Source organism: Cebus imitator, unplaced genomic scaffold, assembly GCF_001604975.1.
Source record: "Cebus imitator isolate Cc_AM_T3 unplaced genomic scaffold, Cebus_imitator-1.0 Scaffold25, whole genome shotgun sequence".
Lineage (NCBI taxonomy): Eukaryota > Metazoa > Chordata > Mammalia > Primates > Cebidae > Cebus > Cebus imitator.
In genome coordinates this window covers 139,484-164,116 of record NW_016107340.1, presented here as the reverse complement: position 1 = coordinate 164,116, position 24,633 = coordinate 139,484, and the positions used below count along the sequence as shown (strand labels likewise).

Here is a 24,633-nt window from a genome sequence, read left to right as displayed (position 1 = left end):
AAAAAAAAAAAAAAACAAAAACTCAGAAGCTAGCAGAAGACAAGAAATAACTAAGGACAGAGCAGAACTGAAGGACGTAGAGACACAAAAAACCCTTCAAAAAAATCAATAAATCCAGGAGCTGGTTTTTTGAAAAGATCAACAAAATAGACCACTAGCCAGATTAATAAAAGAGAAAAGAATAATCAAATAGATGCAATAAAAAATGATAAACGGGATATCACCACAGATTCCACAGAAATACAAACCACCATCGGAGATTACTACAAACAACTATGCACATAAACCAGTAAACCTGGAAGAAATTGATAAATTCCTGGACACTTGCATCCTCCCAAGCCTAAACCAGGAAGAAGTCGAAACTCTGAACAGACAATAACAAGGGCTGAAGTTGAGGTAGCAATGAATAGCCTACCAACCGGAAAAAGCCCAGGTCCAGATGGGTTCACAGCTGAATTATACCAAACATACAAAGAGGATCTGGTAGCAGTCCTTCTGAAACTATTCCAAACAATCCAAAAACAGGGAATCCTTCCCAAATCATTTTATGAGACCAACATCATCCTGATACCAAAATCATCATCATACCGGCAGAGACTCAACAAGAAAAGAAAACTTCAGGCCAATATCCATGATGAACATAGATGCAAAAATCTTCAATAAAATACTGGCAAACCGATTGCAACAGCACATAAATAAGCTTATCCATCACGATCATGTAGGCTTCATCCCAGGGATGCAAGGCTGTTTCAACATACACCAGTCTATAAATGTAATTCACCACATGGAAGCAAAGACAAAAACCACGTGATTATCTCAACAGATGCAGAGAAGGCCTTTGACAAAATTCAGCACTATGCTAAAAACTCTCAATAAACTAGGTGTTGACAGAACGTAAAATAAAAGCTATTTATGACAAACCCACAGCCAATATCATACTGAATGGGCAAAACCTGGAAGCATTCCCTTTGAAATCTGGCACTAGACAAGGATGCCCTCTCTCACCACTCCCATTCAAGATAGTACTGGAAGTTCTATCCAGAGCAATCAGGCAAGAAAAAGAAATAATGGGTATTCAATTAGGAAACCAGGAAGTCAAACTGTCTCTATTTGCAGATGACATGATTGTATGTTTAGAAGGCCCTATCATCTCAGCCCAAAATCTCCTGAAACTGATAAGCAACTTCAGCAAAGTCTCAGGATACAAAATAAATGTGCAAAAATCACAGGCATTCCTATACACCAATAACACACTTAAAGAGAGCCAAATCAAGAACGAACTGCCATTCACAGCTGCTACAAAGAGAATAAAATACCTAGGAATACAACTAATAAAGGATATAAAGCACCTCTTCAAGGAGAACTACAAACCACTGCTCAACGAAATAAGAGAGGACACAAACAGATGGAGAAACATTCCATGCTCATGGTTAGGAAGAATCAATAGTGTGAAAATGGCTATACTGCTCAAAGTAATTTATAGATTCAATGCTATCCCCTTCAAGCTACCAATGACCTTCTTCACAGAACTGGAAAAAACCACCTTAAACTTCATATGGAACCAAAAGAGAGCCCGCATAGCCAAGTCAATTCTAAGGAAAACGAAGAAAGCTAGAGGCATCATGCTACCTGACTTCAAACTACAAGGCTACAGTAATCAAAACAGCATACTACTGGTAACCAAAACAGAGATACAGACCAAAGGAACAGAACAGAGGCTTTGAAGGCAACGCCACACATCTACAACCATCTGATCTTTGACAAACCTGACAAAAACAAGCAATGGGGAAAAAATTCCCTGTTTAATAAATGGTGTTGGGAAAACTGGCTAGCCATGTGCAGAAAGCAGAAACTGGACCCCTTCCTGACACCTTTCACTAAAATTAATTCCAGATAGATTAAAGACTTAAAACATAAGACCTAAAACCATAAAAAACCCTAGAAGAAAACCTAGGCAAAACCATTCAGGACATAGGCATAGGCAAGGACTGACTAAAACACCAAAAAGCACTGGCAACAAAAGCCAAAATAGACAAATGGGATCTAATTAAACTCCAGAGCGTCTGCACAGCAAAAGAAACCATCATTAGAGTGAACCGGCAACCAACAGAATGGGAAAAATTTTTTGCAATCTATCCATCTGACAAAGGGCTAATACCCAGAATCTATAAAGAACTAAAACAGATTTACAAGAAAAAAACAAACCCATTCAAAAGTGGGCAAAGGATATGAACAGACACTTTTCAAAAGAAGATATATATCAGGCCAACAAACATGAAAAAATGTTCATCACTGGTCATTAGAGAAATGCAAATCAAAACTACATTGAGATACCATCTCACGCCAGTTAGAATGGTGATCATTAAAAAAATCTGGAGACAACAATGCTGGAGAGGATGTGGAGAAATAGGAACACTTTTACACTGTTGGTGGGAGTGTAAACTCCACATTGTGGAAGACAGTGTGGCGATTCCTCAAGGACCTAGAAATAGAAATTCCATTTGACCCAGCAATCCCATTACTGGGTATATACCCAAAGGATTATAAATCATTCTATTATAAGGACATATGCACATGAATGTTCATTGCAGCACTGTTTACAATAGCAAAGACTTGGAACCAATCCAAATGCCCATCATTGATAGACTGGACAGGGAAAATGTCGCACATTTACACCATGGAATACTATGCAGTCATAAAAAACAAGTTTGTGTCCTTTGTAGGGACATGGATGAACCTGGAAACCATCATTCTCAGCAAACTGACACAAGAGCAGAAAATCAAACACCACGTGTTCTCACTCATAGATGGGTGTTAAACAATGAGAATACATGGACACAGGGAGGGTAGCATCACACACTGGGGTCTGTTGGGGGAGGAGGTCAGGGAGGGATAACATGGGGAGATATGCCCGATGTAGGTGATGGGGAGGAAGGCAGCAAACCACATTGCCATGTTTGTTCCTATGCAACAATCCTGCAAGTTCTTCACATGTACCCCCAAAACCTAAAATGCAATAAAATACATATATATATTTTTAAAAGTGCTTAATAAGTGTTAGTTTTGTTACTATTAGCACCATGCTAGAAAATTCTGTTGCTCAGTTTGGTTCTTAACTGGGGATGATTTTGCCCCTCCCCACCCAAGGACATCTGGTGATATCTGGAGACATTTTTGGTTTTCATAACTGAGAGTTGTTGCTGCTGGCATCTGATGGACCAGGGATGCTGCTAAAGATCCTAAAATGTACTCAACAGCCCCCTAAACCATCTAAATGTCAGTAGTGCTGAGGGTGAGAAACCCTCATAGAAACCCCTGCAGGCTAACAAAATTTTGCTAGTTCACTAGTGGATAAGATGTCAGAAGTTGTGGAAGAAATCAGATTCATGTCTGTTACATGAAACAATAGGACACACTTCTGTCTGGAATGTGTTTGGCACTGTTGTAGAATAAAGTCTCAGAAAAACTTAAGGTACTTTTAAAGTAAATCTCATCAATCTGTGAATGTTAAAACATGTAGGTAGGCAGAAAGAACTTAGATTGTCTCCCCACTAAACTTGTTCATCCATGATTTTTCCCCACTTCAAGCCCCAAACTTTGGCTCATCAGATGGAGCAAAAGCATTGGCACTTCGTAACAGGACTCACACAGAGACCTAAGCAACCAAGGCAGTGGCATGAACTGATGAGGCCTAAGAATATCTTTGATTCTTCTTTTCCTTAGAGCCTGCATACAATCTGTCCCCAGATCCTGGAACCTTTTTAGTGCAAAACATATCCTGAATCTTTCCCCTTCTCTCCATCACCTCAGTTACTCTGGTCTAATAGTCTAGATTATGCTAAGAGCCTCTTGTCTCATCTTCCATATATTCCTGGCCCATGTAGTTTTTAGCAGCCAGAGTGATCTTTTAAAAATGCATATCACATCATGCCATTCTACTTTAGATGGCTTCCCTGAGAATAAAATAAGGTCAGGCTTCCCTGACCTCCTTATTATGACCTTCATATAGCTATATATGATCTGATCCCCTACCTCCTTCTCCTGTCTCATTTCATACCAGTCCACCCTTCATGCTTCATCCATGTTGGCCTTCTTTCAGTCTTTGAATAAATATGAAAGTAAGTTAGATGGGAACCTGCATTTGGTCAGGCTGTAACAAAAACATTTGGACATAAAATTAAATTTAGAAAGACGAATCACCATTTCTAAACAAGGCTTAAAACTTAGCTAGTTAATCTAGTCACAGTGCAGACAAATTGACGTAGAGCTTAATTGTTCAATTCTATACCAAACTAGTCTGGGTATCAAGTAAACCAAGAATAGGTTTCCTCAAAGTAAAAAAAGAGATTGAAGATTCAAGGTCAGATACACATAGATTTCACTAGTGATAATGACTTTACATATGTATTATAAATAATCTGCCCAGGGATGATGCATCATTGGATTCATGAGTTGGCACTTACTCGCAGCTTCTGCCAGTGAAGAAAACAATAGCAGCTTTTTTTCTTAATATTGATTTCTTTTCAATTGACCTGTAGTCCAAGAGTGTGTTTGGAATAAATAGCAGCTTTTTTTTGGTAGCAAATAAAAAATAAATGAATCTTATTTTTTTCTTCTCTGTACCAGTTCCCAAGAAATCTCAACAAAATACAAGAGGGTAAAATATTTTTAAAGCCAAATTTGCCTGAGAACTCTTTCTGATTATTTCCAAAGCCTGGGAAAAGGAACTAATATTTATTATTAAGGTTAGATTAAAAACTGCTAAAATGTAGTTATAAAAAAAGAAGTACTGTTAATAGCTATATTAAAGTTAAAAATTATAAAAATTAACTATTGCTCCATTTTATGAAATCTACTAAAATGCTGTTGCTTTTTCCAGTCTCTGACATAAAATCTTTCCCCTTCTGTACATATTATTTTTAAAATCTGACTGATTAAGCCATAAAGGAAAAATGCCTGGTAACTTAAAATGTCAGATATGAAATCCACTTTTATCATTTATAGTTCAGAGATCTGGCTGTTTTAATATACTAATGGGGCAATGGAGATAGCTCCCAGAAAGAGCCGCTTAATAGAGGGACTGTTAAGTGAAAACATAAGGATTTTCCATCTGTTAGAAAACTAGTATGTGGTAACCAGTTCTTATGGTTAGATACATTAATTGAATGACACAGGAAATACAGGACACTACATTTTGCTTGAAGAGCTATTTTTGAGGAAAAAAATGAATAATGAAAAAATTTATAAGGATGCTAGCTGCTTCAAAAACCAGAAAACAACTCAAAGGCCATTACTATTTTATATGTGCTAGAAATGGGTAAGTTAATACTTAAACTGTTTAAGTATTAATCAGCATGAACACTTCTGAAAGAGCTTCAAAAGTGAAGATGAATAAGATAGGAGGATTCAAGATCCTGTACCCAGAGTATGGTAGACATGAAAGTTTACAGATTATTATCTTCCAGTTGTTTTTAAAGGTTTCTGTGAATTGTATTACAAGCTATACCAATGGAAGATATTTCCAAATGCCAAATTCTTTTTGGCTCATTGGTAAATATTTCCAAAACAGAAATACTTTTTAACACAACAAAGCAGTTGAACATTACAATAGTTTATTTTATTCTTTTTTGTTTTTTTGCAGGTGGGGAAGGAGAAAGTGTAAGGGTGGGAATTTTATGGTAATACAAATATTACATAGTCCCCTAACATTTCCACTACACTCTAAGCCTATAGGAATTCCTTTAAAGACTTCCATGGATTCCATAGTACTATGAGTGGTATGAAAAGTACCCACAGATGTGTTCTATACTTCCCTCTATGTTTTCAAATACATGCAGTAAGGAGAAAATTGCAACAACCAAAGGGATTTTTAAAAAATATCTATGTATATACCTTGTCAAAACTATTAGAGCATGCCAGAACATGGTATAACAAATAAACCTTTTACTTAAGATGTCAAATCTCATGATCACCAAAAAATTCTATAGCCCAAACTTAACTGTTATTGAAATTTCAAGTGTAATGGTTTTATTTTCCAACTGCTTCATGATTTTGGCAATCTTCTCTCTTTTTTTAATAATAAAATATGTTTAATGACTGAATTTTGATGACACTAATATTTTATGGTTTTAAGAGGTTGTTTTGCTTTTATAATAATAATTCTTACTTTGTTGAGTTCTATGTGCCAGGCACAATTGTAGGCATTTTTCATAAACTGATTTAAATCTCTCCCACCACACACCTTGTGAAGTAGGTACTATTTAGTTACATTTACACTTGAATCGCTGTTCAGTGAGGTTAAGAAACTTGCACAAGGTCACACAGCCAATAAATGGGGGATCCAGAATTCCAGCCCAGGTCTGTTGGGCTCTAAAATCTTGGCACAGTCTTAACTGTTAGGTTGTATTGTCTCCTGGGTTATGTGTGTAGAATTTTTGGTTATATTTAAATATTCACCTTTGATTCACAGTGTTAAGAAATACACTTAAGCAGCTACCTATTTACTTAGAGATGAAAATGTTTCCAAATTCATAAGCCAGAACACATTTTTCTTCAGATATTTAACACAGAGAATGGATGAAGACCATTTTTTATTCCCATCTCCCATGGTTTCATATTTTTATAAACATTTCTAGAATGCTACACAGTAGCAGCTATATTCTGCAACTTTAATTAAAGGTCAAACATTTCTTATATATTCTGATGATGGAATGATAGTGCATGCGCTAAAACAATCAGATGACTCCACCGAGGGAAAGAGCATTGCGTTAGCAACTCTTCGGGGGAAATGTGTTAGTGAATTATTTCATGAATGGAGTAAAAATAAAATGATTGTCTTAGAGGCTATAAATAAATCCATTTAAGTTAAAACTGAAGTCTAGGAATTGATATTTGCTTTGGCCACATTTCATTTTGGGTAATCTAGCTTTTAAAAAAAAAATCTAACTTTTCCCTATAGTATTTTAAATGGTCATTTTATATTACTCTTTATTGGTTCTAACTTGGTTGATAATATCTACGCAGATTAACCCAAAGCCTTTCTGAATAAAGATTTATCATCCTCAAGAGAAAAACGAGTGGCAAATATTGTGCCAGACCTCAAGTACTTAAAAAGCATTTCCGGCCGGGCGCGGTGGCTCACGCCTGTAATCCCAGCACTTTGGGAGGCCGAGGCGGGTGGATCACGAGGTCAGGATATCGAGACCATCCTGGCCAACATGGTGAAACCCCGTCTCTACTAAAAAGTACAAAAAATTAGCCGGGCGTGGTGGCGTGTGCCTGTCCTCCCAGCTACTCGGGAGGCTGAGGCAGGAGAATTGCTTGAAACCGGAAAACGGAAATTGCAGTGAGCTGGGATTGCGCCACTGCACTCCAGCCTGGCAATAGAGCGAAACTCTGTCTCAAAAACAAAATAAAAAAAAAAAAAAAAAAAAAAAAAAAAAAAAAAAAAAAAAAAAAAAAAAAAAAAAAAAAAAAAAAAAAAAAGCATTTCCTTGTACTAAGTACAGAAGGTTCATTCTTCTTCTTTGATTATTCTTTTTCAGGCCACTAGGAAATGAGGGTGTACAACACCCTTCCAGAGCCAACTTCAACAAACTCAAATTTATGTACATCCTAGAATACTAGTGTGTTCCAATCTAAAACTTGTTTTTCTTTTCCTTCATATAAAAGAAATTAAATAAAAAAAAACCGTCCATCTCAGGTACACTTGGGGCACTGGGCCTACATTATTTTTGCATAAAGCTGAATTGCTTCTAGATGACTTCTGCTTGTTGATTAGATTTGTTGCAGCTCTCGGAGTGGCAAAGGTGACTATAGAAAATCATACATAAAATATTCTTCTAAACAGTGCATACAAATCAATAATAAAATGATATGATCCCAATAGAAATGTGAACAAAGGGATGCCAGGTTACAAAAGCAGAAATTATGGGTAATTTACCTTGTTAATGTAGAATATGATGAAATGAGTATTATCATATACTGCTAGTAGACTTGAACTTTCAGCAAATTATTTTGTCTCAAAAATGGTCTTTCTCTTTCTCTTTGACATAGTGAGTTAAAGAAGAGAAGGAGAAGTAGGGGTGGGGTAGGGGGAATGACAAAAGAAGGAGAATGGGAAGAGTGAAAGCCATGAAATGGTAGTGACTGAAAAGAGTAGGGTAGTATTTACAAGATAGTGTTTGGAGTCAGGAAGTTGAATTGCAGCCCTGCCACTTACCTTTAGCTGGCTGTATACCCTCAGGTAATTTACTTGACCTTTCTAAGTCTCATTTTCCTTATCCGTAAAATAGACAGTACTTTCCTAATTAGGTTGCTCTGAAAACTAACTGAATTCATGTATGCAAAATACACTGTTCGCTCTTATACTACATAATAGTATGTGTTATATGCTTATATGACCTAAAATGCAAAATTATCAAAATCTGATTTGGTGCAGTGCCCATCCCAATCCATCTTAATCCCAAATAACCCATTTGGTACAAACAACACTGACTGCAGTAGAAAGAGGCATGGTTCTCCTGAGCAAGTACAGCTACAGGCAAATTATAAAAGAGTGCCATGATACAGACCAACCTATAGCACCAATTCTCTCAGTCTCCTTCAGTCACAGCAGTACAGACCTTAGGATCTTTATCTCTGGACATGCAGTAATAAAATAGTTCCTTTTCAAATAACTCAGGAAAGCACTGATTTCTTAGGACCTGTAGCCATAGTAGTAATTCCTCACCCAACTTGCATCCCCAGTTATTTCATTGCTTTATGGCCCTTCTGAAAATTGCTCCTTTAGAAGAACTGAGAAATATTCCCTTTTCTGACAGACGGCAGATACAGAGAGTCACAACTTAGCAGAAACCCTGAGTAGAAAACCACCACAAGAACCAGTACTGGTAGCAAAGCCTGAACTGTAATAAACAAATTGCCATAGACTCAGTGTGGACAAGTTTGAGAGTTAAAAACTTCCAGGGAACCTAATGCTTTTGTGAGTTTTACCTCCTGGAGCTCCACCAGGAAAAATCTCAGGTACTGGGGGTAGTCGGGAGACACATTCTATTCTGAACAAGGCCTTCCCCCAAGAAAAAATATTTTACCAGATCATAATCTACCGTGGTTTTAGAATCTAACTGACCAACTGCAGGGCAAAAACCAACTCCAGCCAGCTCTAACTTTCTATGTGGAACAGAAAATACCCAACTCCAGCTCTCTCCAGCCAACTGGTCCCACCTAATTCTGGGAAAAGGAGTGAAGGTCACTTGTGAAGTTCAGACCTAGAGTCACAGGCTCACTTAAAGACTGTAACAGGCCAAGCATGGTGGCTCACATCTATAATCCCAACACTTTGGGAGGCTGGGGTGGGAGGAGCAGTTGATGACAGATGTTCAAGAACAGCCTGGGCAACACAGAGAGACCCCATTTCTAAAAAAAAAAAAAAATTAGCTGGGCATGGTGCTGTGTGCCAGTAGTCCCAGCTATGAGCACAGGCGGTAGAGGCTGCAGTGGGTAAAGATCATGCCACTGCATTCTAGCCTGAGTACCAGAGTGAGAGCTTCACTCTGTCCTAATTTTTTTAAAAAGTTGATATATAATCATAAAATTATAGAATGTTTCCCTTCCCCTATACCTCACTACCACAGGACTAATGGTCTATTTACTGCAATAGACTAATTTACAGTAGGTCTCTTTACTACCAATAGACTAATAGTCTATTTACTGCAATTCTTTCCACCCAGTACATCTTGTCCAACTTTCAACAAAAAATTAACAAAGCATACTAAAAGGCAAAACCACAGCTTGAAGAGACAGAACAGGCATCACAAACACAGTCAGATATGGCAGGAATGTTGGAATTATCAGATCAGTAATTTAAAACAGCCACAGTTAATATTCTAAGGGCACTAGTGGAAAAATTAGGCAACAGGCAACAATGGCTGGATAATGTAGGCAGAGAGATGGAAATTCTAAGAAAGAATTAAAAAGAAGTGCTAGAGATCAAAAACACTGTAACAAAAATGAATGCATTTGATTGGCTCATTAGTATACTGGACAAAGCTTAAGAAAAGTATCTCTGAACTTAAAGCACATGTCAGTAGAAACTTACAAAACTAAAAAGCAAAGAGAAAAAAGACTGAAAAAAAGGAACAATATCCAACAATGTCGAACAACTACAGAAAATGTAACATATGCATAATTGAAACATCAAGAAAATTAAAAGAGAAAAGAAGAGAAGCAATAAATAAAGTAATAATGACTGGGAATTTCCTGAAACTAGTTTCAGACACCCCACCACAGATCCAGAAAGTTCAGAGAACACCAAGCAGGATGAATCCCAAAAAAAGCAAGAAGAAAAAATAAAGAAAGGAAGAGGAGCAAAAAGTAAAAAAGAATGAAGAAAAATAAAGAGAATCTGAGGGACTTACAGCATCAAATAGAAGAAAATGTGCATTATGGGAACCTCAGAAGGAGAATAAAGAAAGGCGTAGAGGACCTATTTGAAGAAATAATGGTCGTAAATTTCCCAAATCTGAGAGAAATGGATATACAAATTCAAGAATCTCAGATAATTCCAACCAGAATAAATCTAAAGGGATCTACATTGAGACATATCATCATATTATAATTAAACTGTCTAGTGACAGAGATCTTGAAAGCAGCAANAAAAAAAAAAAAAAAAAAAAAAAAAAAAAAAAAAAAAAAAAAAAAAAAAAAAAAAAAAAAAAAAAAACGACTTAAGTATATACAAAGGAGCTCATATTAGATTCTAAGCAGACTTATCAGCAGAAACCCTGCAGGCTAGGAAGTGGGATGATGTATTCAAAGTACAGAAAGAAAAGCAGTGCCAATCAAGAATGCTATGTTTAGCAAAAGTGCCCTTTCAAAAAAAAAAAAAAATTAACTTTCCCAGATAAAATTTGAGGGAGTTTATCACCACTACTAGAAATATTCTATAGGAAATTCCGAAAGAGCACCTACAAGTTGAAGTGAAAAGATGATAAACAGGAACAAAAAAAACATATTAATAAAAACATAAGTCCCAGGTAAAAGTAAATAAATACACAAATATAGAACTTGTATGACTGTAATGTAGGTGAGTAAATCACTTATAAATCTGGTATAGAATTTTTTTTTTTTTTTCTAGACAGGATCTGGCTCTGTCACCAGGCTGGAATGTAGTGGCATGATCTTAACTCTGCAAATTTTGCCTCCCAGGATCAAGCCTTCCTCTTGCCTCAGTCTCCTAAGAAGCTGGGACCACAGGCACTTGCCACCATGCCTGGCTAATTTTTGTGTTTTTTGTAGAGCTGAGTTTCACCATGTTGCTCAGGCTGGTCTTAAACTACTGAACTCAAGTGATCCACCCACCTTGGCCTCCCAAAGGGATGCAATTACAGGCATGAGCCACCACCCCTGGCCCAGAATTTTTTTAAAAGCATAAAAAGTAATTATCAATCTATATTAAATGATAAGCAATGTAAAAACAGGCAATTTGAGTGATCTATAATATAAAATGGGATGCAGAGAGACATATAAAGGAGCGTGCTTTTTGTATATGATGTTAATTTGTCAGTTTGAAATATTTAAATATTTAAAATTTATCAGTTTAAAATAGATCATTAGAACTTTTAAGATGTTTTATGTAATTGCAAGGGTAACTGAGGAAAATATCTGTAGAATACAAGAATACATACAAAGGGAAATAAGGGAATCAAAACATCACTAGAAAAAAATCAACAAAAAACAAACACAGCGAGAGTTAAGACAAAGCTATAAGACAGAAAAAACAATGAACACAATTAATACTAAGTCCTTTCCTATCAGTAATTACTTTAAACATAAAAGGATTAAACACACCAAAGTAATACTAAATCCTTTTCTATCAGTAATTATTTTAAATATAAAAAGATGAAACATACCAAGACATAGATTGATTGAATGGCTAAAAAATTTGAGATCCAACTATAAGCTGCCTACAAGAAACTCACTTTAGATCTAAAAACACATGGGCTGAAAGTGAAAAGGTGGAAAAAGGTATACCATGCAAATGAGAAACTGGAGAGCAGGACTGGCCATAAATATATCAGACAGAATAGACTTTAAGGGAAAAAAAAACTATCATAAGAGAAAAAGGGAGACATTATATAATGACAAAGTGGTAAATTCACCAAAAAGATATAACAATAAATACATATACATCTAACATCAAAGCAGTCAGATATGTGAGGCAACATTGACAGAACTGAAGGAAGATGGCCAGGCACAGTGGCTCATGCCTGTAATCCCAGCACTTTGGGAGGCCAAGATGGGTGGATCACCTGAGCTCAGGAGTTCAAGACCAGCCTGGCCAACATGGTAAAACCCGATCTCTACTAAAAATACAATTACCCAGGCATAGAGGCAGGTGCCTATAAGCCCAGCTACTCAGGTGGCTGAGGCAGGAGAATCACTTGAACCCAGGGGGAGGAGGATGCAGTGAGCCAAGATCGCACCACTTCACTCCACCTTGGGCAAAAGATTGAAACCCCATCTAAAAAAAATTTTTTTAAAAGAACTGAAGGAATAAATGAGCAGCAACACAATACTAACAGGCAACGTCAATACCCCACTTTCAGTAAGAATTGAACAACCAGACAGAAGATCAAACAGAAGACACAGATGACTTGAATGACTCTTTAGACCAATTGGAACTAACAAGCATATACAGAATACTCCATCCAACAACAGGGAATACACATTCTTCTCAAGTGCACATGTAATATTCTCCAATGGAAACTACATGTTAGGTTACAAAACAAGCCTTAAATATAGGAAGATTGAAGTCATACAAATAAATTCTCCAACCTCAGCACAATGAAACTATAAATCAATAGCAGAAGAACAGGCAAATCCACAAATGTGTGGAAATTAAACAATGCAGTGCAAAACAACCAATGAGTCAAAGAAGAAATCACAAGGGAATTTACAAAATATCTGGAGATAAAATGAAAACATAGCATACCAAAACTGATGGAATGCAACAAAGCAGTATTAACGGGAAGAAAGACCTCAAATCAACAACTTAACCTTACACTTAAAGGAATAAAGAAGATAAACAAAATCCACATCTAGGAGAAGGAAGAAAATAATAAAGATCAGAGCAGTGACAAATAAAACAAATAGGAGAAAAGATAGAAAAAATACAATAAAACCAATAGTTGGTATTTTGAAAAGATGAACAAATTAGCAAATCCTTAGTTGCCATAACTAAAATGGAGGGAAGATTGAAATAGCTAAAATCAGAAATAAAAGAGATGTTCAACTGATGTCACAGAAATAATAAAAAGAATTTTGAGACTTCTATTAAATTACAATTGAAACAGATAATCTAAAAGAAATGGACAAATTCCTAGAAACATATAGCCTACCAATATTAAATCATGAAGAAATAAGAAATATATGTGAATATATTTTTATTACTAGAATATATATGTGAACATATACCTATAACTAGTAAAGAATTGAAACAGTAATAATAATAATAAAGCCCTCCCAGAACGACAAAAAAGGCCAGAACCAGATAAATTCACTGGAAAAGTCCTTCAAACATTTAAATAAGAACTAACACTAATCCTTCTCAAAGTCTTTCAAAGAACTGAAACACTTCCAAACCCATTCTGTGAGGTCAGAATTACCTTAATACCAAAATAAGACAAAGATATAAGAAAATAAAACTGCAGCCAAATATCCCTTAAGTATACTGATGTGAAAATCCTCAACAAAATGCTAGTAAACTGAATACAACAGTACATTAAAACGATTATACACCATGACCAGTGGGACTTATTCATGGAATGAAAGGATGGTTCAACATATGAAAATAAATCTATTTAATACACCACATTAACAAGATGAAGGACAAAACTACATGCATTTCAATTGATGCAGACAAAATTCAACAATCTCATGATACAAACAATAAACTAGGAACAGAAAAAAAGTACCTCAGCATAATAAAAGTCATATATGAGAAGGCTACATTTAACATGATAGTCAACAAATGAAGACTGAAACTTTCCCTCTAAGATCAGGAATAAGGCAAGGATGCCCACACCACTACTATTCAACACAGTACTAGGAGGTCTATCCAGAGCAATTAGACAACAAAATGAAATAGAAAACATATACATTGGAAAATTAGTAAAATTAGTTCCCTTCACAGATGACATGTTTTATAAAAACTGTTAAAATTAGTAAATTCAGCAAAGTCACAGGATGTAAAATCAAAATTCAGAAATTGCATTTCTATACACTAACAATCAATTTACAAAGGAAATTATCCCCCAACCAAAGGAGCTTGAAAAAAAAGGAAATTAAGAAAACAATTCCATTTACTATAGCAACAAAAACGATAAAATAGGAATGAGCTCAACTAAGAAGGTAAAAGATTTCTACACTACAAACTAAAAAACACTCTTACAAGAAATCAGAGAAGACAGAAATAAATGGAAAGATATTCCAAGCTCATGGATTGCAAGACTTAACACTGTCAAACTGGCCATGCTACTCACAGTGATCTACAGATTCAATGTACTCCTTATCAAAATACCAATTACATTTTTTTGCAGAAACAGAAAACAGCATCCTAAAATTCTCAAGGGACTATGAATAGCCAAAACAATCTTGAAAAAGAACAGAGTTGGAAGACTCATTTCCAACTCTGATTCAAAACATTCTACACAGCAACAATTAAGATGGTATGGTATAAAGATAAATATATACACCAATGGAATAGAATTGAGAGTCTAGGAATAAACCCTTATATATATGGCCAAATGATTTTTGACAAGGATGCCAAGACTACAGTGAATAAAAGACATTCTCCTTAACAAACGGTGCTGGGAAAACTGGGATATCCACATGCAAAAATAAATAAATAAAAATTAAGCTGGACCTTAACTTATACCATACATAAAATTAACTCAAAAGGGATTAAAGACATAAACATAAGGCCTAAAACTATTAAACTCCAAGAAAAAAATACAGAGGAAAAAGTTCACGATACTGGATTTGAGAATTATTTCTCAGAAGTGACACCATAAGCACAAGGAACAAAAGAAAAAAATAGGCAAATGGAACTACGGGAAACTTTTGTGCATAAACAGACATGATCAAATTATAGACTGGGCAAAAACAACTGCAACTCATGTATCTGATTTGGGGTTAATATCCAGACTATATAAGGAACTTCTAAAACTCAACAGTAAATAAATAAATAATCTAATTTAAAAATGAGAAAATGACTTCAATGGAAAATTCTCCAAAGAAGATATACAAATAGCTAATAAATACTTGAAAAGATGCTCGTCATCACTAATCATCAGGGAAATGCAAATCAAAACAATGAGACATCAACTCACACTCACTAGAATGGTCACTATCAAAAGAGCAGAATATAAATGTTGAGCATGCGGTGAGCCCTTGTGTACTGCTGATGGGAATGTAAAATGGTGCAGGTAGTACGGAGAGCAGTAGAGATACTTCAAAAATTAAAAATACAGTTAGAATATGATTCAGCAATTCCACTTCTAGATATATATCCAAAAATAATTCAAAGCGGATCTAAAAGATAAATTTTCACCCATGTTCACTGAAGGGGTAGAGTAAAATAGACAAGGGGTAGAGCGAAACAGACAAGGGGTAGAGTGAAAACAATCCAAATGTCTATTGACAACAGATGGAAAAGGAAAATATGGTATATACATAAAATGGAATATTATGAAATCTTCAAAAAAAAAAAAAACAATATTCTGTCACATGCCTCAACATAGGTGAGCCGTGAGGGCATTATGCTAGGCAAAATATGCCAGTTGCAAAAGGACAAATGCTGTATGAGTCCACTCATATAAAGTATCTAAAATAGTCAAATCATAGAAAAGAAAAAGCAGAAATGTGGTTAGCAAGGGCTGGAGGGATGAGGAGGAGGGAATTATTAGTGTTTAGTGAGTACAGAGTCTTAGTGTTATAAGATTAAAAAAATGCTAGAGATCAGTTGCACAATACTGTGAATATACCTAACACTATTGAACTGTACACTTAAAAATGGTTAAGACTGTGAATTTATTGTTATGTGGTTTTTGGTACCACAATAAAAAATGCAAGCAAAAAAAGATGAAGAAAAAATAAAAACTTTCATAAACATAATTTGAGTTAATTTTTACCAACAGAACTGACTTGTGAGAAATGTTAAAAGAAGTTCTTAGAAGAAAAATGACATGGGTCAGAATCTTAGATCTACATAAAGAAAGGAAGAGTCCTGGGGAAGAAATAAGTAAAATTAAAATGAAAACTTCTACTTTTCTTATTCTTACTTGATTTTACTTGTGAACAAACAAATGGCAGTTTGTTCAAAATAACAGCAATAATAAATTATGTATGCTATGTATGTATATGTATGTGTATGTATGTATGTATGTATGTATGTATAAGTGAAATGAATGACAGCAATGATATTTAGGAATATTTTGCTATAAGGAACTTGTACTACCCATGAAGAAGTACAGTGTTATTTGAAAGTCAAATTGGATCAGTTGTAAATATACAGTGCAAGCTCTAGGGCAACCACTAAAAAAGAAAACACACATACATAAATAACATTAATATGCTAAGAAAGGAAAGTGGAATCATATGAAATGCTTAATTAAAACCACAAATGGTGAAAAAAAGAGTAAAACAAAACAAAACAAAAAAACAGAAACAAGGGCAACAAATACAGAACAATGATAAATATAATAGCTATTAATCTAACTATATTCATAATCACTTTAGATGTCTATGTCCTAAATATACTAATTAAAAGATTGTCAGAATGGATCAGATAAAAAAAATAAGACCAGCTATATTTTGTCAAAAAGAAACCACTTTAAATATTAAGACACATACCCTGTTGTGATTCCGTCCTGTGCAGCTGTTCTCTGGGGCTGTAGTCATTTATCTCCGTTTGCCTCCTCTACCACCTAAAGTGCATGCTACCACCCCATGGAAGATTCGGTGGACATGGACATGAGCCCCCTGAGGCCCCAGAACTATCTTTTCAGTTAGTTCTGAAAGGCCAACAAAGATTATCACTTTAGGTCAATAATGATGAAAATGAGCACCAGTTGTCTTTAAGAATGGTCAGTTCAGGGGCTGGTGCAAAGGATGAATTGCACATTGTCGAAGCAGAGGCAACAAATGAAGGCAGTCCAATTAAAGTAACACTGGCAACTTTGAAAATGTTTGTACAGCCAACGGTTTCCCTTGGGTGCCTTGAAGTAACACCTCCAGTGATCCTACAGTTGAAGTGTGGTTCAGGGCCATTGCATATTAGTGGACAGCACTCAGTAGCTGTGGTGGAAGATGCAGAGTCAGAGGAGGAAGAAGCAAAGTCAGAAGATGAAGAGGAGGAGTATGCAACTCTAAGTATATACGGAAAGCAGTCTGCCCCTGGAGGTGGTAGCAAGATTCCACAGAAAAAAGTAAAACTTGCTGCTGATGAAGATGACAATGATGATTTTGATGATGAGGAAACTGAAGAAAAAATGCCAGTGAGGTAATATATACGAGATACTCCAGCCAAAAATGCACAAAAGTCAAATCAAAATGGAAAAGACTCAAAACTATCAACACCAAGATAAAAAGGGCAAGAATCCTTCAAAAAGACAGGAAAAAACTCCTAAAATACCAAAAGGACCTAGTTCTATAGAAGACATTAAAATGCAAGCAGTTCATCAATTATGTGAAGAATTGCTTCTGGATGACTGACCAGGAGGCTATTCAAGATCTCTGTCAGTGGAAGAAGTCTCTTTAGGAAAACAGTTTAAACAATTTGTTAAAAATTTTTCATCTTATTTCATTTCTGTAACAGTTGATATCTGACTGTCCTTTTTATAACGCAGAGTGAAAACTTTCTCTACTGTGTTTCATAAATGTTGTCCAGATTCCATTGCCAAGAATGTGTTGTCCAAAATGCCTGTTTTTAAAGTTGGAACTCTTTCCTTTGCTTGGTTTTCAGTATGTATGGAATGTTATGATAGGACATAGTAGTAGTGGTGGTCAGACATGGAAATGGTGGCGAGGCAAAAATATACATGTGAAATAAAACTCAGTATTTTAATAGAGTTAAAAAAAATTAAGATACACAGATTAAAAGCAAAGATATTGACAAAAATACCATGTAACACCAATCCAAAAACTGTGGAAGCAAGCATATTTTCAGATAGAGCAGACATCTGGGCAAGAAAAATCACAGATAGAGAGAGACATTACATAATAATAAAGGGATCAATTCTCCAAAAAATAGTAACAATATGGCCAGGAGAGGTGGCTCATGCCTGTAATCCTAGCACTTTGGGAGGGCGAGGTGGGCGAATCACTTTAGGTCAGCAGTTCGAGACCAGCCTGGCCCAACATTCAAACCCTGTCTCTACTAAAAAAATACAAAAATTAGCCAGGCATGGTGGTGTGCACCTGTAGTCCCAGCTACTCTGGAGGCTGAGGCAGGAGAATTGCTTGAACCCAGGAGGCAGAGGCTGCAGTGAGCAGAGATCATGCCACTGTACTCCAGCCTGGGCAACAGAGCAAGAGCAAGACTCCATCTCAAAACAACAACGACAACAAAAAAAACAAAACAAAAAACCCATACACATACACACACAATATTTAATGTGTACACACCTAATAACAGAGTACTAAAATATATAAGGCAAAAACTGATAGAACTGTAAGGAGAAACAGAGGAATCTGCTATTACAGTTGGAGACATCAACACCCCTCTATGTGAAATGGACAGATCCAGCAGGCAGAAAATGAATAAGGACACAGTTGAATTTTACAACATCACCAGTCAACTGGATTTAATTGACATACAGAGTATATCATCCAACAAGAAGTAGAATATACATTCCTTTCAAGCTGACAGAACATTCATCCACTGAGAGACCACATTCTGGGGCATAAAGTATACTTTAACAAATTTTTTTCAAAAATAAAAATCATACAATATTACCATTCAGACCACAATGGAGTTAAACTAGAAATATATAAATACCGATAGCTGGAAAATTCCAAAACATGTGGAGATTTAAAAAAACACTTCTGAATAACAAGTAGGTAAAAAAAGAAATCTCAAGAGAAATTTTAAAATATTTTGAGCTAAGTGAAAATAAAAATACAACATATCAAAATTTGTAAAATGCAATGAGGTTACCAAAATAGCAGAATAGAGGCAATCTGAAAAAATGAGAAACAACTATACAGTGAAAACATTATCACCACCAATATTCCAGAACTCAAAACTGAAGTTGTGACAATCCTTGGTGTCACAAAGAAGTGAAAAATTATGGGTAGAAGAGAGAATGGACTTCTTCATCCACGATGCTCCGCTCCTAATTGTTAGGCACTGTATAAAAAAGTCTCCCAAGACTCATGGTTCCTATCCTGGAGAAACTGAGACTGAGGTAGACAGCCAGCTTCTCCACCACCTAGGGTTAGTACTTTGGAGGAAAGCCATTCCTACCTCAGCCCACAGGAAGCATTGCTAGTGCCTTCTGAGAAAAAATCTGAGGACAGCTATGAACAATCATGGAAGCAGGGCTAGCAACTCCAGCAAAGGAAACTTGGGGCTGCTCTTTATCTCAGCCAAAGGAGATGCCAAATTAGAGAGGAAGTAGATCAGCAGCAGTAGAAGGCACATTCCATGGGTCCTCTGGGCACAAACTCCTAGGTAATTCCCTTCCCTGCCAACCCCAGCCAGGGAATCCCCTTTTGAATATCCCCTAACCCAAGAAGGGGGGAAGTGCTCTAAACTTTTGTGAAAGCTAGGCAAACCTGGGCTTAGGGTGCCATCTAGTGCTGAAAAGAAGGCAGTGATCTAAGTCTAAGAGAATGCAACAAATCACATACACACCTGAAAGACCAAACCAAGGCAGACAGCAAAAACTAGAATAACAAATCAATGTGAAGACATATATGTACATTTGTAAGAAACAACATCAAACAGGGAACCATGACCTTCCTGAATGTACAAAGTAAGGAGCTAGTGACTGACCCTACCAACGTGAGACAAAGATGTGCAGGCTCTCTCTGATCAAGAATTCAAAATGGCAATTTTGAAGAACCTGGGGAACTCCAAGATAGCACAGTAAAAAACTTTAGAAGCTTAATCAGAAAAATTTAACAAAGAGATTTAAAAAATTAAAAAATAGAAGTCCTGGAACTGTGAAATACATTGGCTGAACTGAAAATGCATGAGAGGGTTTTGACAGTAGAACTAATCAAGCAGAAGAAAGAATCAGTGAGCGCAAAGACAATTTGAAAATACATAAAGAGAGGATACATAGGAGAATAAAAAGGAAGAACACATATAAGATCTAGAAAATAGCCTAAAAAGAGCAAATTTAAGAGTCACTGGCCTACAAGACAGAGTTAAGAAAGAACAAGGGGTAGAAAGCTTATTCAAAGAAATAATAACAGAAAACTTTCCAGATCTATAGAAAAAAATAAATATCCAGGCATTGGAAGGTCAAAGATTACCCAACAGATTAAACCCAAATAAGACTACCCCAAGGCACACACTCATCAAATTCTTAAAGATCAAAAACAAAAAGGGAAGCCTAAAAGCAGGAAAAAAAGAAGAAGCATAATATAAAAAGAGCTCTAAGTCATTTGGACATCCAGTGGAAACCATACAGGCCTGAAGGGAGTGGGATAACATATTAAAAAGCTAAAGGAAAAATGAATAAATAAAACCCTGCCAACTGAGATTACTATACCCAGCAAAGCTATCCTTCGACCATAAATGAGAGATAATGACTTTTGAAGACAAACAAAAGCTAAAGGAATTTCATCTTATAAAAAAATGTCAAAGGTAGTTCTTCAATCTGAAACAAAAAGACATATGCAACAAAAAAAATCTGAAGTTATAAAAGTATTGGTAAAAGTAGATAGACAAATTTAGAAAATCTAATACTGTAACTGGTATCTCTAGTATGAAGACTAAACCTACCAAAATAAAGTATCAGATTAGAATAATATAATACTGTGACTGGTATCTCTAGTATGAAGACTAAACCTACCAAAATAAAATAATAAACTGTTAAAAGTTAGGTAAGATAAAAAGATGTAAATTGTGTCAACGAAAGGTCAAAATGAGTGTCAGGGTGATGAAATAACAATGTAAAGTTTTTTGTTTTTTTCTTTGTGATCGAGTTCTCATATATTCAGAATAACTTATGTCTTTTGTAAGCCTCATAGTAACCACAAAGCAAAACACCTATAATAGGTAACACTAAAAATAAAAAGCAAGGAATTAAAATATACTACCAGAGAAAACTGTAAAATCACAAAGAAGAGAGGGGGAGGGGAGGGGAAAGGGAAAGGAGAGGAGAGAGGAGAAGGAGTTAACGAAACAACCAGAAAACAAACAACAAAATGACAGGATTAAGTTCTTACCTATCAATAATAACAATGTAAATGAACTAAATGTTCTAATTAAAAGACACAGAGTGATAAAATGAATAGAAAAACAGAACCCAAATGATATGGTGCCGATAAGAAACTCACTTCACCTACAAAGACACATAGACTGAAGGTAAAGGGGTGGAAAAAGAGATTCCATGCAAATGGAAAACAAAAAAGAGCAAGAATAGCTATATTTATATCAGATAAACTATAAACACTATAAAAAGATACAAAAGACATCATTATATAATGATAACTGACATTTACAAAACATTTCATCCAACTCTGTGGAATATATATTCTTCTCATCAACACATGGAACATTCTCCAGGACAGATCACATTAGGAGAAAAAACAAATCTCAGCAAACTCAAAAATGTCAAAATTATATCAACTATCTTTTTTGACCACAGTAGAATAAAAATATGGTTTTATTTTATTCTTTTTTCAAGAATAAAAAAAAAAAAAAAAAAACTTTGGGCTAGGTGTGGTGGTTCACACCTGTAATCCCAACAATCTGGGAGGCTAAGGCAGGCAGATCACTTGAGTCCAGGAGTGCAAAACCAGCCTTGGGAAACATGGTGAAACTTCATCTCTATAAAAAAAAATACAAAAAATTAGCTGGGCATGGTAGTGCATGCCTGTACTCCTAGCCACTTGGGAGGTGGAAGCTGCACTGAGCTGAGACTGTGCAACTGCACTCCAGCCTTCGGCTGTTAACAGAGTTAGACACTGTATTAAAAAAAAAAGAAAGAAAGAAAGAAAAGGAACTTTGAAAACTATAAATATGTGAAAATTAAATAACATGCTCCTGGATAAAAAATGGGTCAATAAAGAAATTAAAAAGGAAATCTAAATTTTTTTTGAGCAAATAAAAATGGAAACAGCATGTCAAAGTCTATGGGACAAGCAAAAGCAATACAAAGTAAGAAGTTCATAGCAGTAAGTGCCTCCATCAATAAAAAAGAAAAATTTCATATAAACAACTGAACAATCCACCTCAAGGAACTAGAAAAATAACAACAAATAAAATCCAAAGTTAGTAAAAATAAATAATATGGATCAGAGCAGAGATAAAATTGAGACTGAAAAAATACAAAAGATAAATGAAAGAAAAAAATGTTTTTTGGAAAGATAAGCCCACATATCTTTAGCTAGACTAAAAAAAAAAAGAGAAAACACATAAAGTATAAATGAAAATAAGCATTACAACCAGTACCATAGAAATATAATGATCATTACAGATTTTGTGAATAACTATATGCTGACAAATTAGATAACCTAGAAAAAATGGACAAATTCATAGACATGTAACGTCTATCAAGACTGAGCCATAAAGAAATAGAAAGCATGAACAGACCAATAGCAAGTAATGAGACTGAAGCATAATAAAAAGGCTCCCATCAAAGAAAAGCCCAGGGCTGGATGGCTTCACTGCAGAAAACTACCAAACATTTAAGAAAAAAGTAACAACAACTTTACTCAAACTATTCTAAGAAACTGAAGAGGAGAGAATACTTCTAAAATTATTCTATGAGGCAGACATTACCCTGATACCAAAACCAGACAAGGACAAAAAATAAAAACAGAGAGTGAGAGAAAGCTAGAGACCAATATCACTGATGAACACAGACATAAAGATCCTCAACAAAATACCAGCACTCCGAATTCAACACATGTTAAAAATACCATTCACCATGATCAAGTGGGATTAGTCCTAGAGATGTAAGGATGTTTCTAAATACAAAAATTAATAAACATGATACATCACTTTAACAGAATCAAAGAAAAAAATATGATAGTTTCAGTATATGTTTAAAAAGAATTTGATAAAATTCAATATCACTTCATGATAAAAACTCTCAAAAAACTGAGTAGAGAAGGAACAGAACACAAAATAAAGTGCAGATATGACATACTCACAGCTATCATTCTGAATAGAAAAAAACCTGAAAGGCCTTTTCTCTAAGATCTGAAGACAATAATGCCCATTTTTACCACTTTTATTCAATATAGTACTGAAAGTCCTACCCAAAGCAATTAAGCAAGAAAAAGAAAGAAAGGGCTTCCGGCCAGGCGCAGTGGCTCATGCCTATAATCCCGGCACTTTGGGAGGTCGAGGTGGGCAGATCATCTGAGGTCAGAAGTTCGAAACCAGCCTGGCCAACATGGTGAAACCCTGTCTCTACCAAAAACAAAAAAATTACTCAGGCGTGGTGGCACATGCCTGTAATCCCAGCTACTCAGAAGGCTGAGGCAGGAGCATCAGGAGGCAGAGGTTGCAGTGAGCCAAGATCACGCCACTGCACGGCAGCCTGGGTGACAGAGTAAGACTTTGTCTCAAAAAAAGAAGAAAAGACTTCTTTCCTTTCCAGCCAAATTAACCTTGTTCACAGATGACCTGATTATATATTTTAAAAACCAAAGAAAACTAAGAGGTTGGGCATGGTAGCTCACGCCTGTAATCCCAGCACTTTGGGAGGCCGAGGCAGCTGGATCACTTGAGGTCAGGAGTTCAAGATCAGCCTGATCAACATAGTGAAACCCCATCTCTACTAAAAATAGAAAAATCAGCTGAGTGTGGTGGTGGTGGGTGCCTGTAATCTTGGGAGACTGAGGCAGAAGAATTGCTTGAACCTGGGAGGCAGAAGTTGCAGTGACCTGACATTGCACCACTGCACTCCAGCCTGGGTGACAAAGCTAGATTCTATCTCCAAAAAAAGAGAGAGAGAAACTGTTAGAAGTAATAGGAAATTCAGTAAAGTTGCAGGATACAAAATCAACATACAAAAATCAGTAGCATTTGTATATGCCAACGGCAAACAATCTGAAAAATAAGAAAGTAGTCTCATTTACAATAGCAACTAATATGGTTTGGATATTTGCCTCCTCCAAATCTCATGTTGAAATGTGATCTCCAATGTTGGAGGTGGGGCCTGGTGGAAGGTGTCTGGGTCATGGGGGTAGATCCCTCATTAGTGGCTTGGTGCCATTCTTACAGTAGTGAGTTCTCACTCTACGAGTTCACATGAGATCTGGTTGTTTTAAAAAAGCCTAGAACTGGCCAGGCGCGGTGGCTCACACCGGTTATCCCAGCACTTTGGGAGGTCGAGGCGGGTGGATCACGAGGTCAAGAGATCGAGACCATCCTGGTCAACATGG

At 35.9% G+C, this 24,633-nt stretch overlaps 1 protein-coding gene and 1 pseudogene across 3 annotated transcripts in view; one reads left to right on the top strand and one right to left on the bottom strand.

Moving 5' to 3' along the window:
* RNF13 (ring finger protein 13) overlaps positions 1–24,633 on the bottom strand; it is a 148,817-nt gene that overhangs the window by 7,973 nt on the left and 116,211 nt on the right. The gene's annotated exons all lie outside the window — the stretch shown is intronic.
* LOC108300159 lies at positions 12,430–18,129 on the top strand (annotated as a pseudogene).